A 16,692-nucleotide genomic window follows, 5' to 3' on the forward strand; every position below is an offset into this window, starting at 1 on the left:
GGTGGGGTGGGGAGGAGAATTGGAGGATTGAGCCGGTTCTTTTTTGGCCACCTGGGCTGGCCTTTCCGCACCATGGCCTCGTTCTCAGAGTCACCATCACGTTTCCTGAGTGCGTGGGCATTACACACCCCATAATCGCCCTTTCCCTGTTGTTGCGAACAATTGCTCTGCTTCCTCAACGTGCAGGTAATGACTCAGTGTGTCTGACTGCCGAGATACTCAAGTCACTTACCACAATAGTCAACTACCCAGCTGTTCCTGGGGTATCCAGCATTGCTTTTGTTTGCTCAGGGATCCCGATGACAGACATGGATGCTGCTGCTCTCTGTACCAGATTAATAGGATCATGCTGAACCAAGGTGAACCCTACAGTTGCCAACACTGTATTTCAAAACTAAGGGACTGTTATCTTAGCACCTCTGCCCCACCCCACCTCCTGATATTATCATCATTATTATTATAGCCATCATCATTATTAATATTAATAATAATCCTAATGAATATGCAGTACCCACCTACATTCGCCAGGGATATTTCCAGCTGCTTTTTGCAGCAACTCCCGATCTTGTTGTAAAGAGATGAAAAAAATAAAGGCTGACCCTTGCAATAAGAGATTGTTGGTGACCCTATGAGCAGTGCTTAACTTGGCAGTTTACAGCCCCGGCACCTCTGGGCTTGCTGCATCAGTTATGTGTGTGAAAATTTCTGTTTTGTCTAAAAGCCATTTTTCATGGGGAAAAAAAAGTTCAGTGAAAAGGGTTTTTTTTTTTTTTTACCAGCTCTGCAACAGATCCATCTTTATTTTCTATGGCTTGCTGAGACCATCCTAACCCATGCACCGGCCACACAAGTGAATGTATTCCTGACAGGCTTGGATTGATTTGTTGGGAACATGACACCGGTTCTCATGAGGTTTTGTTTTCTTCTTTCTCAAAGGCCGGGTCTGCCTTACAAAGTTAGATCAACGTAAGCCACCTTGCATCGACCTACTTGTGCACGTCTACACGTAGGTGCTGACTTCTATTTTTCCCCAGGGGGGCTCCATCCCTGATCTGACCCGAGGCCCCACCCCCTTTCCACCCCTTCCCCAGAGGCCCCACCCTCGCTCCACCTCTTCCTGCCCCTGCTCCAACCCCTCCCCGCTGCCCCCTGCTCTCCACCCACCCCCAAGCGCCTCCCTCAGCAGCCAAACGGACCACAGGTTGGAAACCACTGACCTAGATAGACTGGGACCAACCTGTAGGGCAGAGAGCACATTCTTATATGCTGCAGCACAGAGAACGTGGCGGTACTCAGTAAATAACATAAGAATCATAGAATATCAGGGTTGGAAGGGACCTCAGGAGGTCATCTAGTCCAACCCCTGCTCAAAGCAGGACCAATCCCCAATTTTTGCCCCAGATCCCTAAATGGATTGAACTCACAACCCTGGGTTTAGCAGGCCAATGCTCAAACCACTGAGCTAATGATAGGCTATTATGTGAGATCATTTATATAAGCAATTAAAGAGAATAATAATGGATCGCTCATGCAATTAATACTAACGAGTGGCTAGCAAGGTGGTAATTCATGAGTAACAGTTTGCTATTACAATTAATGAGCAGCAAAGCAGCATGAATTCTCTAAAGTGTTTTTGCAAAAAGAAATCTTCATCGTTTGCACTTCCAAAGGGGGATGCACCCGGGAGCCACCGCAGCTGTTGTCTCATCAGATGATCCAGGGTGTTTGTGCTGTGGGTGAGTCAATATATGGCTATTGATGCAATGGATATAGGTTGTCTTCTGTCCTCGGAACTGAAGGGTAATATTTAGGTGAGATACTGTAAGGACCAAACCAAACCTGGACCCATCTTGAAACTTTGGGATTCTGCTGGCACAAACCTAGGAGGTGACTCTCACTCCCCTAATCTAACTAGAGAAGGGAGCAGGCCGGTAGTTAAGGCTGGGAACTGGGCATCTCGGACTCCTGGGTTCTATTCCCAGCTTTGTGAGTCAGGGTGCTCCAATCGTTATTAATGATAATATGTTGCAACTTTCACCAATCTAACTTTATAATGGTGGTCAGTATCATTACTCTTCTTTTATAGATGGGGAAACTGAGGCACAGAGAGATGGGACTTTCTTTCACGCAGTGAGTCAGCGGGTGAGTCAGGAGTTGAAACCAGGTTTCCAAAAACTCCCAGTTCAGTGTCCTACCCCACTGTACCATGCTGCCTGCCTTATGCTTGCCACCCGGGGTAATATGAAAACCTTGGTATTGGGTCACTGGGCTATTGCTAGTAACTAGCCTGGACTCCCTATGGCCCTGTGACTAGGAGCACACTTTCTCAGACAGCTGGAAAATAGAACCCAGGCGTCCTGACTCCCAGTTCCTTGCCCTTTCTACAGTTAGGCCATAATAAGGTTCGACCGTTAACCCAATGGTCCAGTAGGGATAGCTGAGTTACTAGTGTAGCTGTGGGCCACTGGACCCATAGGCACCGACTCTGTGGGTGCTCTGGAGCTGGAGCATCCATGGGGGGTGGGAAATGGTGGGTGCTGATCACCCATCAGCTGCTCCCCCTGATCAGCACCTCCCCCTCCCACCAGTGCCTCCTGCCCACCAGCAGCCCTGCTGATCAGCGCCTCCCCGTCCCTCCCAGCGCCTCCTGCCCACTGCAGATCGGAGGTGCTGGGGGAGGGAGGGCAGGGGAGGAGGAGTGAGAGCAGGGTGTGCTCAGGGGAGGGGGGTGGAGCTGGGGCCGGAAGAGGCAAGGCGGGGATGGGGTCTGGGGGGAAGAGGTGGAGTGGGTGTGGGGCCTGGGCTGAGCATCCCCCGGCACAGTAGCAAGTTGGTGCCTCTGACTGGACCAGCCCTCGAATCCTGTAACTAGGTCAGCGGACTCCATTATTCTGACCAGTGAATCAGAAAAACTCCATACCAATGAGCCCGCTGATGCGTAATGTCGTTATCAGCTCTTAACTGCAATCAAACATTAATGCTTCTTGTGAATGCTTCCTCTTGGCCTCTGACGTCTTGAGGGATGGACAAGGGGCTGCTTGCTTCCTCCAGCTGGCAGGGAACTAGGGAAACAGCCCGATAATGTGCTTTGTGCAAATTTACCTCTGCGAGTGCCCAGATTACGCAGATAGCCTGGCTTTCTATCAGCACAAACACCTGATGCTATCTCTTTTCTATGTAAAATACCTCAGAGGCACAAGGAATGGGATATTTATTGTATAAGTATTTGCTTTCAATTTTCCTGCTTGTATCCAATCATCTGGGTCCAGTGGCCTGCATGCTTGCTACAGCTCCTGTTCCCTGGCTCTGTAGACAATGAAGGTCCTTGGTCCCTCCCACAATTTGATCCCACTTCTCTCTGTCAAGAGCTGTGTAACGGAGCAAAGATAGCAGACTATTTCTGAAAGTGCTCTGCTAAGGGAAATGAGTAAAAATAAGGTATTTCATGGAGTCCCCCTCTTGTCCCTCTTCTGCATTCCTTTCCCTAGCATCACTGGTTCTTTTTGCATCAGTGGAAACATCTTCTGCCTCTTGCCCAGTACTGTAGTTCCCCAATTCGGTGACTGTGACATTGCAGGTTCTTGGAAGAGCTCCACACCCCTCTTTAAAAATCTGGAGAGCCCCATTCAGCAGGAATTACACATAGGCATTTTGACCGGGGAGACTTGAATGCATCTTGATGCTGTCTATGCCAGTCGTTTTCAACCTGTGGTCCATGGACCCATGGGGGGGTCCGCAGATTATGTCTCAGGGGTCCGCGAAAGGTTGTCATTACCATAGAACAGTGGCCTTCAACCTGTGGTCTGCAGATGCCAGGGGGTCCGCAGACTGTGTCTAAGATATCATAGAATCCTAGAATATCAGGGTTGGAAGGGACCTCAAGAGGTCATCTAGTCCAACCCGCTGCTCAAAGCAGGACCAACCCCAACTAAATCATCCCAGCCAGGGCTTTGTCAAGCCTGACCTTAAAAACTTCTAAGGAAGGAGATTCCACCATCTCCCTAGGTAACCCATTCCAGGGCTTCACCACCCTCCTAGTGAAAAAGTTTTTCCTAATAGCCAACCTAAACCTCTCCCACTGCAACTTGAGACCATTGCTCCTTGTTCTGTCATCAGCTACCACTGAGAACAGCCTAGATCCATCCTCTTTGGAACCCCCCTTCAGGTAGTTGAAAGCAGCTATCAAATCCCCCCTCATTCTTCTCTTCTGTAGACTAAATAATCCCAGTTCCCTCAGCCTCTCCTCATAAGTCATGTGCTCCAGCCCCCTAATCATTTTTGTTGCCCTCCGCTGGACTCTCTCCAATTTTTCCACATCCTTCATGTAGTGTGAGGACAAAACTGGACACAGTACTCCAGATGAGGCCTCACCAATGTCAAATAGAGGGGAATGATCACGTCCCTCAATTTGCTGGCAATGCTTCTCCTTATGCAGCCCAAAAAGCTGTTAGTCTTCTTGACAACAAGTAAACTCATATCCAGCTTCTCATCCACTGTAACGCCTAGGTCCTTTTCTGCAGAACTGCTGCCTACCCACTTGGTAGCAGTGCATGGGATTCTTCCATCCTAAGTGCAGGACTCTGCACTTGTCCTTGTTGAACCTCATCAGATTTCTTTTGGCCCAATCCTCTAATTTGTCTAAGTCCCTCTGTGTCCTATCCCTACCCTCCAGTGTACCTACCTCTCCTCCCAGTTTAATGTCATCTGCAAACTTGCTGAGGGTGCAGTCCACCCCATCCTCTATTAGAAATATTTTAGGGGTTCACAAATGAAAAAAAAGGTTGAAAACCACTGGTCTAAGCTATTCAGGAGGAAACTTATCTGGTATGTGGCACCATAGACAGGCATTTGCCAAGGGGAAAACGCCTTGCCTGTCTTCTCTCTTCATCCACTGAACCGTAATTTTGGTCCATCTGGATGTGATGTGTCTGGTGAAGAGCCTTTTTACATTTGCAGTGTTAATCCAGAAATGGGCTGGAGTATGGGTGGATGGAGTAATGGAGCCATAGCTTCTAGGTGGGTTCTCATGACTGTCTCTATTTCAGGACACTAAGGCAGTTTGCCCTCAGGAAACCCTACCCCTAAAGAGATGAAGGACGGTTCGCTCGTTAGGATGCTAGCCTAATTCCCTGCTCTGCCATAGGCTTCCTGTGTGACCTTGGGCAAGTCACTTAGCTGTTCTGTGCCTCAGTTTCCCCACCTGTACAATGGCGATAATAGCATGGCCCTGCCTCACAGAGGTATTGTGAGAATAAAGACTGTGAGGTGGCCGGGGGTCATATAGTGCTATTAGAGGCAAGTATACTTGCAACTTGAGCTGTGTTGGTCACTGATTCCTTGCTGACACACACAGGGTGGGTTTTGTTGAGTAGACAAGGCTTGTGCCTCTGTCAGGTCTGAGCCTGATTCCCTGTTGCCTTGGTTGCTATTGATACCCGTGCCAAGCAATTCTGGCTCGCTAGCATTTCACACCCACTACGGATGGCCATGTGCAGCAGCCCAAGGCGCAAGGTAGTGGAGAGTCAGACCTGGTGACTGGATCTGCTCCTTCACTTCTATTTCCCTCCACGCTTTCTTCTGTCTCTGTCCTCCCCTTTTCTGGTTCCACCACAGGTGCCGACTTTTCCTTCTCCTCGAGGGGTGCTCTCCCTCAGCAAAGCCCTGAGGCCCCGCCCCTTCCCCCAACGCCCCGCCTTCTCTCCGCCTCTTCCTGCCCTCGCTCCGCCCCCTCCTCCTACCCGCTGTCCGCCCTCCCCCTGGCCCCTCCCTGAGCCGCCAAACAGCTGTTTGGCGGTGGCAGTGCCCCCATCAGGTTTTTGGCAGCTGCGCCCCCCCCCCGATCAGCTGATGAGTGGGGGTGGCAAACAGCTGTGACTGGAGGGTGCTGAGCACCGACTATTTTTCCCCTACGGGTGCTCCAGCTCCGGCGCACCCCCGGAGTCGGCGCCTGTGGTTTCCCCCTCCGAGCCTGTGCCGAGCGACGCGCTCTCACTTGGATGTGCCGCTCGCAGCAGGTTGTCCGCTGCTAACGCTTCCTGCAAGTGCTGCGCTGCCTTGCACCTCTCCAAGACAATTCGCCGGCTTAGGGAATGAGATCAAGCAGGAAATCCTGAGTGTTCTCATATCCTGCCGAAATGCCTCATTCCTGTACCAAGGCCCACCGGCTGTGGGAACCCTCTGAAGAACATTAAGAGACTTTCCACCAGGTGCCGATGGGAATCGGACTGTTTGGGCTGCGGTGCAAGAGATCCACCTGTCGCTGCAGTGTACGCACGGATGTGTTCGTAATTGCATGCCACAATTGTAACATTGTTCTCCTCTCAGTTTGCTGGCACCAGGGGAGGAGAATAGCAGGAGCACAGTATCTCTTTGTTCTTTATGGAAAGGCGATAATCAGATTTTACGTTCTATTGACATGTTGTATTAACGTGACACGTAGCCCAGGTCAGCCATGGAAAAAGTCAACAGTTTCTGGCATTTAGAGCCGAATCCTGAGTCCCACTGGCTTCCACGGTGTTTGGTGTTCTTGTTTTAACAGTGACAGAAGGATTAATTCACCCCTGACTTACTTCAATAACTTCACTGACGTTGTACCTGAGGGTCAGCCAAGGATTGGGTCTGGTGTGTTAGCAAGGCACTTTTCTTTCCAATTCAGTAAGCTATAAGTCCAGTCTTGGATGCACTCCTTGAGTCCAGGGCCGTCCCTAGCTATTTTGGTGCCCTACTCAGCACCCCCGCAGGGGGCTGTGTGGGGCCCCAGGCCTCTATGGGGGGGGAGCGGGGAGGGGGGCTGGCCCCAGGCCTCCGCTGGCGAGTGCTGGGGCGTGGGTCCCCCCTCCCCCCAAGCCTTGGAGCCAGGGGAGCAGAGCAGGCTGGGGCCAGGTCACTCCACTTCCCAGAGGAAGTGGCCAGCCCCCGTCCCCCACGGAGGCTTGGGCCCAGCCCCCCCCCCCACTCCTGCCCGTGGAGGCCTGGGGCCCCAGGCTGCTCTGCTCCCCTGGCTCCCAGGCTTGTGGGGAGGGGGGAACCGCCCCCCCAACACTTGCCGGCGGCGCGGCTGGGAGCCAGGGGAGCGGAGCAGGCTGGGGCCAGGTCGCTCCACTGAGAGTGTGGGGTCGGGCCTGGCTGCAGTCTTCAGGGGAGTGGGGCGGAGCAGGGGCAGGGAAGAGGTGGGGTGGGGGTGGGGGTGGAGCAGGGGCGGGGGCCCTGGGGAAGAGCCAGAGCAGAGGCTGGAGCAGCATGCAGCTGCGCAGGGGACCGGGAAATTTGGTGCCCCAAATTTTCTGCTGTCCTACGCAGCTGTGTGCTTTGCGTATGGGTAAGGACGGCCCTGCTTGAGTCTTTCTTGGGCAAGGTGGGCAACAGCGCCGTGTGTTTGGAGTTATGATCTGTAGCGTGTTCTGGGTGACTGAGAGCTCCTTACATCAACAGCGGTGAGCTTCAGGAGCCATGAGCTTTCCCAATCAAGTAAACCCACTTTGGGTACTACGTGAGTTCTGGTAGTCCCCATCTCAAAAAAAAAAAAAAATAGAATTCAAAAAAGTACAGACAAAGGCAAGAAAAATGATGAAGGGGATGGAGCAGATTCCATAGGAGGAGAGACGAAAAAGACGGGGACTTGTCAGCTTGGCAAAGAGACGACTAAGAGAGGATATGACAGAGGTCTGTAAAATCGTTAATGGTGTGGAGAAAGTGAATCAGGAAGTGTTATTTACTCCTTCTCATAACACAAGCTCCGGGGGTCACCCAATGAAATTAATCAGCAGCTAGTTTAAAACAGACAAAAGGCTGTACTTCTTCACCCAACGCACAGTCAACCCGTGGAACTCCTTGCCAGGGGATGTTGTGAAGGCCAAAAGTATAACTCGGTTCAAAAAAGAATTAGATAAATTCATGGAGCATAGGTCCAGCAATGGCTATTAGCCAAGATGGTCAGGGATGCAACTCCACGCTCTGGCTGTCCCTGGACTCTGATTGCCAGAAGCTGGGAGTGGACGATAGGATGGATCATTTGACGATTGCCTGTTGTGTTCATTTCCTCAGATGCACGTGGCATTTCCCACTGTTGAAAGACAGGACACTGGGCTAGATGGACCAGTGGTCTGACCCAGTATGCAAAAAGAAAAGGAGTACTTGTGGCACCTTAGACCCAGTATAGCCGTTCTTATGGTATACAAAAAGCATAGGCTAAACTCTCAAAGTCCTATCCCATCCTGAAATGGTTTCAGTATACACTCTAGATTGGAATCATAGAACATCAGGGTTGGAAGGGACCTCAGGAGGTCACCTAGTCCAACCCACTGCTCAAAGCAGAACCAATCCCTAACTAAATCATCCCAGCCAGGGCTTTGTCAAGCCTGACCTTAAAAACCTCTAAGGAAGGAGATACCTCCCTAGGTAACCCATTCCAGTGCTTCACCACCCTCCTAGTGAAAAAGTTTTTCCTAATAGCCAACCTAATTCCCCCCCCCCTCCCCACCACTGCAACTTGAGACCATTGCTCCTTGTTCTGTCATCTGCTATCACTGAGAACAATCTAGATCCATCCTCTTTGGAACCCCCTTTCAGGTAGTTGAAAGCAGCTATCAAATCCCCCCTCATTCTTCTCTTCCACAGACTAAACAATCCCAGTTCCCTCAGCCTCTTCTCATAAGTCATGTGTTCCAGTCCCCTAATCATTTTCGTTGCCCTCCGCTGGACTCTTTCCAGTTTTTCCACATCCTTCTTGTAGTGTGGGGCCCAAAACTGGACACAGTACTCCAGATGAGGCCTCACCAATGCCAAATAGAGGGGAATGATCATGTCCCTCGATCTGCTGGCAACGCCCCTACTTATACAGCCCAAAATGCCATTGGCCTTCTTGGCAACAACGGCACACTGTTGACTCATATCCAGCTTCTCATCCACTGTAACTCCCAGGTCCTTTTCTGCAGAACTGCTGCCTAGCCACTCGGTCCCTAGTCTGTCGTGGTGCATGAGTCTGCAGCGGAATCTTTCTTTCTTTCTTTCTTTCTGTCTTTCTGTCTTTCTGTCTTTCTGTCTTTCTGTCTTTCTTTCTTTCTGTCTTTCTTTCTTTCTTTCTGTCTTTCTTTCTTTCTTTCTGTCTTTCTTTCTTTCTCATGATTTGCATGAAGAAACATTCTTTCATACTAACACGAGGCTCATGGTGCCTGGAATGTGCAGAGAGAGGGGATGTGGCAGGGAGGGAAGAGCATTGTGTCTGTACTTGGAAAATGCATCATCTATAGAACAGCTTCATAGGAGAGATCTTTCCAGGCCCAGCAATAACATATTATAAAGCAAAAGACAGGGTTGAGTTGGATGACAACATCTCTTTAAGAATGTTTTTTCCCTTGGCAGAGTGGTGGAGTTCATGGGCAGGGCATGGAATATTCTGCATAAGAATCTCTGGGGGACCAGTTGATAGAATAGCTTGTTCCTCTCAATCCATGAAATGGATAAGGCTATAGACCAGGACTGCATGTTAAGCAGATTTTCAAATGAGATACACCCTTCCAGCCTTGCCAGTCCTTCTAAACAGTTTGTGCTCATTTGCTGCCTAGTCAAGCATGAGCCTTACTCCAGGTTAAAATCAAATTGCAACATCATTTCCAGGTGACAGAAGCGAGAGCGCGACCTTAGATTCACCCTGCTGCTGTGAATATACAAGGTCGTGTCTTTGTGAAATGACCTATAAATAATGAGCCAGCTCCCAGCTGACATAAATCAGTGTCACTCCATTGACTTTGATGGAGCGATGTTGATTTGCACCTGCTGGGGATCTGGACCAGTATTGGCCTTCCTCATTTAAATTGGTGTAAATGGAAGGCATTGGAATTACACTAGTGTAAAATGTGGGAGAATCAGGCCCACTTATTGAATGGCCCTGATTCTGATCTCATTGACACTGACGTAAATCAGGAACAGTCCCAATGAAGTCAGTGGAGTTCCACCAATGTAAAAGTGGCGTAAGTGGACTAAGCATTGGGCTTTAGATTTATACACGTCACTTTCCATAGTGCATCTCACTAACTTGGCCCTGAAGCAGAGGAATGCCACCAAAGTAGGCGGAGCTATATTGATTCACGTGAAACAAGACTTGTGCCCTAAACTTCTACTCCTGCAAAAAGGGCCACTGAGTCTTTTCATGCCCCTACCTGCACCCAGTCTCAGCTTTAGGTGACATCTGGGGCCCTGGTTCAATGCTGTTTCCGACGAAAGAATATCCTTTACTTGACTAAATCACCAACCCCGCATGCATCTGTGCCTGGATTCGTCAGGGGGATCTCATGTATACGCAGTGACTGCTGCTGCTTAGCTGCAAGACCGTGAGGCAATCAGGTCCCAGCCATGCTGGTGAGATGCCATTTTGATCTCGTAAGCCCTACATTGCCCAGGTCAGGGGTGGCCAACCTGGGGCTCCGGAGCCACATGCGGCTCTTCAGAAGTGAACACGCGGCTCCTGGTCTAGGCCCCAACTCCGGGGCTGGAGCTACCGGCGCCAACTTGCCAATGTGCCGGGGTGGGGGGGGAAGCTCACTGCTCAACCCCTGGCTCTGCCCCAACTCCACCCCTTCCCGTGTCCTCCCCTGAGCCTGCCATGCCCTCGCTCCCCCCCCCCCCGAGCCCCCTGCACGCCACAAAACAGCTGATTGGGAGGTGCAGGAAGGGATCGGGACGCGTTCATCGGTGGGTGGGGGGCGCTGGGATCAGGGGCGAGCCGATGGGGGGCTGCTGGTGTATTACTGTGGCTGTATGGCAAGGTACCTTGGTAAATTCTGGCTCCTTCTCAGGTTCACATTGGCCACCCCTGGCCTAGGTGTTGCAGTCTGTTACTCACTAGGAACTGAACTAAGGAGAAATGACTCTTGGGGTCTCTGTCCTACTGCACTACTGGCATACTGGGGGAAAAAATCGAAACCCAAGAGGCATAAACTTGCCACAATAGGGATCATGCAACAGTTGAAGTGTCTTCCTGTCACAGGGGACAGATTAATCTTCTTGAGTTGTATATTTTAGTGGCAGTTGTATATTTTAGTGCCCCAGGTACTCAGGGCCTGAGGCTCATTGGCCCCCTTTGCTAGTGCGTTGCATGAGCAGCGGTGCACACCTTTCCTCTTTGCTTTTCGGCTTTCCTCCAGGTGGATGGAAACACCCTGCTACACAGGCTGCAAATCTCGACTCCTCACGAGGGCAACGTCATCACGTCCTCTCTGTGGCGGAGCAGCTATCTTGCTGACTTTGCTGGTACCTTTGTCGCTTTGTGGGTCAAACCCATCCCCCTGTCCTAGCTTTGTCACTAGTCCAAGGGCATAGGACTTGACTATTCCCAGTGTATGGGTGGGGCAGTACGTGTGTTATCTCACGATCTGTGTGGGGAGTTCCGCTGATGTGTGAATTGACTCCATCGCCAGGGGTGATTTGTCTGCTATCTCGTTATCTTTGCTGGTGGGGAGGGCTAGCGTGTGTCTAGCCACCATGCCTCTGAGAGGTGCTTGTTATCTAACCATCTTTGCCAAAGGGAGCTGTTGGTGTGTGCCTAGACACAGTGTCTCTAGGAGAGTTGGTAGGTGTATAAACTGGCCACTAGGAAATTTAGATTAGAAATTAGACAAAGGTTTCTAACCATCAGAGGAGTGAAGTTTTGGAATAGCCTTCCAAGGGAAGCAGTGGGGGCAAAAGATCTATCTGGCTTTAAGATTAAACTTCATAAGTTTATGGAGGAGATGGTATGATGGGATAACATGGTTTTGGTAATTAAATATTCATGGTAAATAGGCCCAATGGCCTGTGATGGGTTATCAGATGGGGTAAGATCTGCGTTACCCAGGAAAGAATTTTCTGTCGTATCTGGCTGATGAATCTTGCCCATATGCTCAGGGTTTAGCTGATCGCCATATTTGGGGTCGGGAAGGAATTTTCCTCCAGGGCAGATTGGAAGGCCCTGGAGGTTTTTTGCCTTCCTCTGTAGCATGGGGCACGGGTCACTTGCTGGAGGATTCTCTGCTCCTTGAAGTCTTTAAACTACAATTTGAGGACTTCAATAGCACAGATATAGGTGTGAGGTTTTTTTTTTTTGTAGGAGTGGTGGGTGAAATTCTGTGGCCTGCGTTGTGCAGGAGGTCGGACTAGACGATCATAATGGTCCATTCTGACCTAAATATCTATGAATCTATGACTTGCAGCCTCGCAGGTCCACCGCTGCAGGCCTGTGATGCACAGCATGTGCCGGGGGTAAAGGTGCCCAAGGGCTTGGGCTGCTGGAAGTGGGGCAAGGCCAGGCAGGCCCTCTGGGAACCCTGGTTTAGAGGCCAGCCCTGCAGCCGTGGCAAGGAGGAGCAGACCTGACCATTCAAGTTTGGCCCCCACGGTCCCCCCACTGAAGAGAGATATAGCTCCGCTCACTTGATTTTGCCCCCTGTCATGACAGAGGGCTGCAGGGCCAAACCTCAGTGGGCAGTGGGGTGGCCAATGCTGCTTCTCCTTGGCTGTGGGGTCGGCTCCTGCACCCGAACTTCCCCACCAGACCCTTGAGGCCTGCCTAGCCGCACCCTGCTTCCAGCAGCCTGTTTCCCCTCTGCTGTGCCCAAAGGGCTCACTCAGCCTCAAGACCTGGTGCAAGTACCGGGAGCTGTGGTGAGTGCCCGTTTAGGGGAGCTGGCCAAGAGAAAAAAAGTGGGGAGTTGTGCATCCCGTGTGAAAAATTTCTGTGGGGTGCCCCCTACCCATGTCAATTAAGCCTGGCACTGTCTAGGTCATTGCTGTTATCGTCATGTCATAGCAGGGAAAGGGAGCTTTGTAAGTAACTTGCTTATGATCACAGAGTGAGTCAGTGAGGGAACATGGAGCAGACCTCAGGGTTAGATGCAGGAATCACTGAATAAGATCCTGTTGGCTGTGTTATGTAGGAAGTTAGATGAGCTGATCACAGTGGTCCCTTCTGGCCTTCGAACCCAGGCATCCTGGATCCCAGGCCCTGCTCTTTGTGGATTTGAGCCTTCTGCATTTGGTAAATACTAAATAAGACTTTGCATGTATAGCACTTTCCCCCTCTCTAGATGCCAAAGCATTTTACAAAGCGGGGTAGCCAGCGGCATTCACAGAGTTGGTCAGGGATTTTTCGAAGAAATATTTTGTCGCCAAAATATACCAGTGCATCAAAGCCGATACTTTTCATGGGAAAGCATCCATTCTGGGGAATTTCTGGCCTTGAAAAATAGTTTGCCAACTAAAAAAAAAAAAAAAAAAAGTTTCCAAATTGTCCAAATGTCCCGTTTTGATATTTTTGAAATGAAAAACGCCTGTTTCCCCCGATTCCAAACGACTTTTCGTTTCAAAATGTAAGGTCATTAGATTAAAAACGCGCTTTAACAAAATGATCACAATCCAGGTGAAACGTTTCAAAGCTATTGAAATGAAATGTTTCGATTGACCTGAATTTTTTCTCAGATTTTCAATGTGTGAAAATTTTCGAGATTTCAACTTTTCATCCCCGTTTGGAGTGGGAAAAATGTTCACGGGATGGCTTTGTTTCTTCCACTTGGCTCTGGGCCAAAAAAAGCAATGGTTCAGAGCAGAATTTGTTGCTCTTTCTCACCCAGCTCTTGTTATTCCCCTTTTACAGTTGGGGAAACTGAGGTACAGAGAGGTGATGTGACTAGCCTGAGGTTACAAACGAAGGGCTGGTCTACACTAAAAAATTAGTTTGACCCAGCTACGTTGCTCAGAAATCCGCATCCCTGAGTGACATAGTTAAGCCAACTTAAGTCCCCCTATAGACATTGACCTAGGTACCACCCCTGAGGGAGGTGGATTTACTACAGTGATGGGAGAACCCTTCCTGTTGGCATAGGTAGTATCTACACTGAAGTGCTGTGTTTTATGTATAGACATAGCCATAGATCATTGACAGAGTCAGGAAGGGAACACCATCACCGCTGGCCCCCAGGTACATGATCGAGCCTGTAGATCTCAGCTTTCTTTCTCATGGCTGGATTTGCAGGCAGCTGGGGAATTCACTGTCAGCAATAGGGTTACTGCATGGGTTATGACTGCTAGAAACAGGTGTGCAGGTCACCTCTTTGCACAGGTGAAAGTAAGTCCAGCGTACCGGCAAGAAAGTGCTGACCATACTGGCAGGGCCGGTGATGGGGGGAGAGGCAAAAGGGGCAGCTGCCCCGGGGCCTGGCGATTTAAAAGGGCTCCGGGCTCCCGGCCCCCACTACCTCACAGTGGTGGCTGGGAGCCCTGGACCCTTTAAATTGCCAGCCAAGCCCCGGGCAGCACGGGCCAGGCAGCGCTGAAGGGCTGGCTGGGGGATTTTGGCCTCAGCCCTGCCCCTTCTGCATAAGGCCCCACCCCTCCCAGGGGCCCAGAGCCACCCTCCTTGCCCATGACCCTGGCCGCCCTGCATACCGGTAAGTCCTTTGAGTTACTTTCACCCCTGACTGTTTGTATGAATATGATTTCCCATTCACCCTGTCTATGCTTCTGACTGTTGTCCTAAGAACAGAAGAACATCCAGACTGGGTCAGACCAATGGTCCCGCTAGTCCATTATCCTGTCTTCCGACAGTGTGGGTGCCAGATGCTTCAGAGGAAATTAACAGAACACGGCAATTATTGAGTGAGCCATTCTCTGTCCTCCAGTCCCAGCTGCAGGCAGTTAGAGGCTTAGGGACACCCAGAGCATGGGGTTTCGTTCTTGACCATTTTGGCTAATAGCCATTGATGGACCTGTCCTCCGGGAACTTACCTAATTCTTTTTTTGAATCCATTTATACTTTTGGCCTTCACAACATCCGCGGCAACAAATTCTGCTTTGAAACATGTTTTTTTTTTTTTTTGACCCAGAGCCAAGTGATGGAAACAAAACCAGCATGAGCCCTCTGGGTTTTTCTGAATTGTATTTTCAACACTGGCACCATTGTGGAAGGTTTAAAAATAAAACCAGAGGGCAGAGGTCCCTCGCTAAGCTGCTCGTGCTTACTGAATTGTCTGTTAAATCTTCAGACCCAGCAGGGCCTGTCACTGACAGCTGGGAGCCTGTGCCGTGATGAGAGAGCAGGATTCACTCCGCAAATGGTGAAATCTGTCTTTTGCAAAGCTCTCTGGGGCCAGGAAAACAAAAACAAAACAACCAGGTGCCTGGAGAAGTGACTTGTAAGCAAAATTAATATGAGCATTTCAAACATTTAGCAAAACGAATAAGAGCTTTGCAAGTACTAAGGGGAAACAGCTCCTCTGAATTTGCACCCTCTTCTAGATGCCAGGTTATTTCTGGCTCCTACGTCCTATTAATTATTTGCAATGTTCATCCACACACTTCAGTCAGCCTTGTAAAGTCAAAAGCTGGTCTCCTAAACAGGTGTGCTCCTGTTCCTTTGGGAGAAATACCTTTCAAGTGGCCTGGCGTATGCCCTTCTCTGTGCCTCAGTTTACCATCCCATCCTTTGTCTGTTCTTGTCTATTTAGATTGGAAGGAATTTTCATGTTAGGTGTGTGCATACAGCTCCCGAGCAAAACTGGGCCCTGATCTCAGTTGAGGCCCTCCATTAGATGATTAAAATTGAAATAATTGCCCACATTTACACAGCAGAGTTGCGACTAGAACCCAGGTCACTTGATTCCCACTCCAGTACCGAAGTCAATAAGTGACCTCCCAATCTGAACCACCGTTAGTAATGCAAGAAAGAGCTTTTAAAAATTGCTATGCATTTTCTATGAACAGGAGTACAGATTTTTAAAGATATTTAAACATTGCAAGGCCTAATTGGTAGGGGATTTGTCTACACAGGGACACAGGAAAATTAATCTGTATGAACTAAAGGTGTGAATTTAAAGTGGGTTAGTTAACCCGCATTAAGCTCCAGTGTAGACACTCCTATTCAGAATTATAGGACAAAAAACACATGTCTGGGAGTTTAAATTCCTAACTTTGTTAAAATCATGGTCTGGCAATGTCTACACTGGCAATTGGATGACAACACTTTTGTCTTTCAGAGGTGTTCCCCCCCCCCCGCCCCCCGAAAGACAAAAGTTTTGCTGAAGACAAGTGCCAGTATGAACTGCACTTTGTCCGTAGGAGCACACTCCTGCCGACAATGCAAACGCCACGCGTGGGGGGGTGGATTTTTTTTGTGGGCAGGAGAGCTGACAAAAAGCGTCTACACGGTGCGACTTTTAGCGGCACAGCTGTAGTGACACAGGCATGGCGCTAAAAGTGGTGTAGTGTAGACGTAGCCTCAGTAAAGACACAGGATTTATGCAAAACCAACGAGGAGTCTTTGTGGCATCTTAGAGGTGATGAAGTGGGTTTTAGCCCACAAAAGCTTACGCCCAAATAAATTTGTTCGTGTCGAAGGTGGCACAAAAACTCCTCCTTGTTTTTCCTGATACAGACGAACACAGCTACCATTCTGAAACGGATTTATGGTTTTTTTCTACAATCTGTAATTTATGACTCTCTCCACCCACCTGCGCTATTTTTTGTTTTAAAAAAAAGGAGGACTTGTGGCACCTTAGAGACTAACCAATTTATTTGAGCATGGAGCTTTCGTGAGCTGCAGCTCACTTCATCGGATGCATTCAGTGGAAAATACAGTGGGGAGATTTATATACACAGAGAACATGAAACAACACCCATTTTCCACTGAATGCATCCGATGAAGTGAGCTGCAGCTGACGAAAGCTC

The sequence above is a fragment of the Lepidochelys kempii genome, chromosome 20, assembly GCF_965140265.1.
Source record: "Lepidochelys kempii isolate rLepKem1 chromosome 20, rLepKem1.hap2, whole genome shotgun sequence".
NCBI classification, from domain to species: Eukaryota; Metazoa; Chordata; order Testudines; family Cheloniidae; genus Lepidochelys; species Lepidochelys kempii.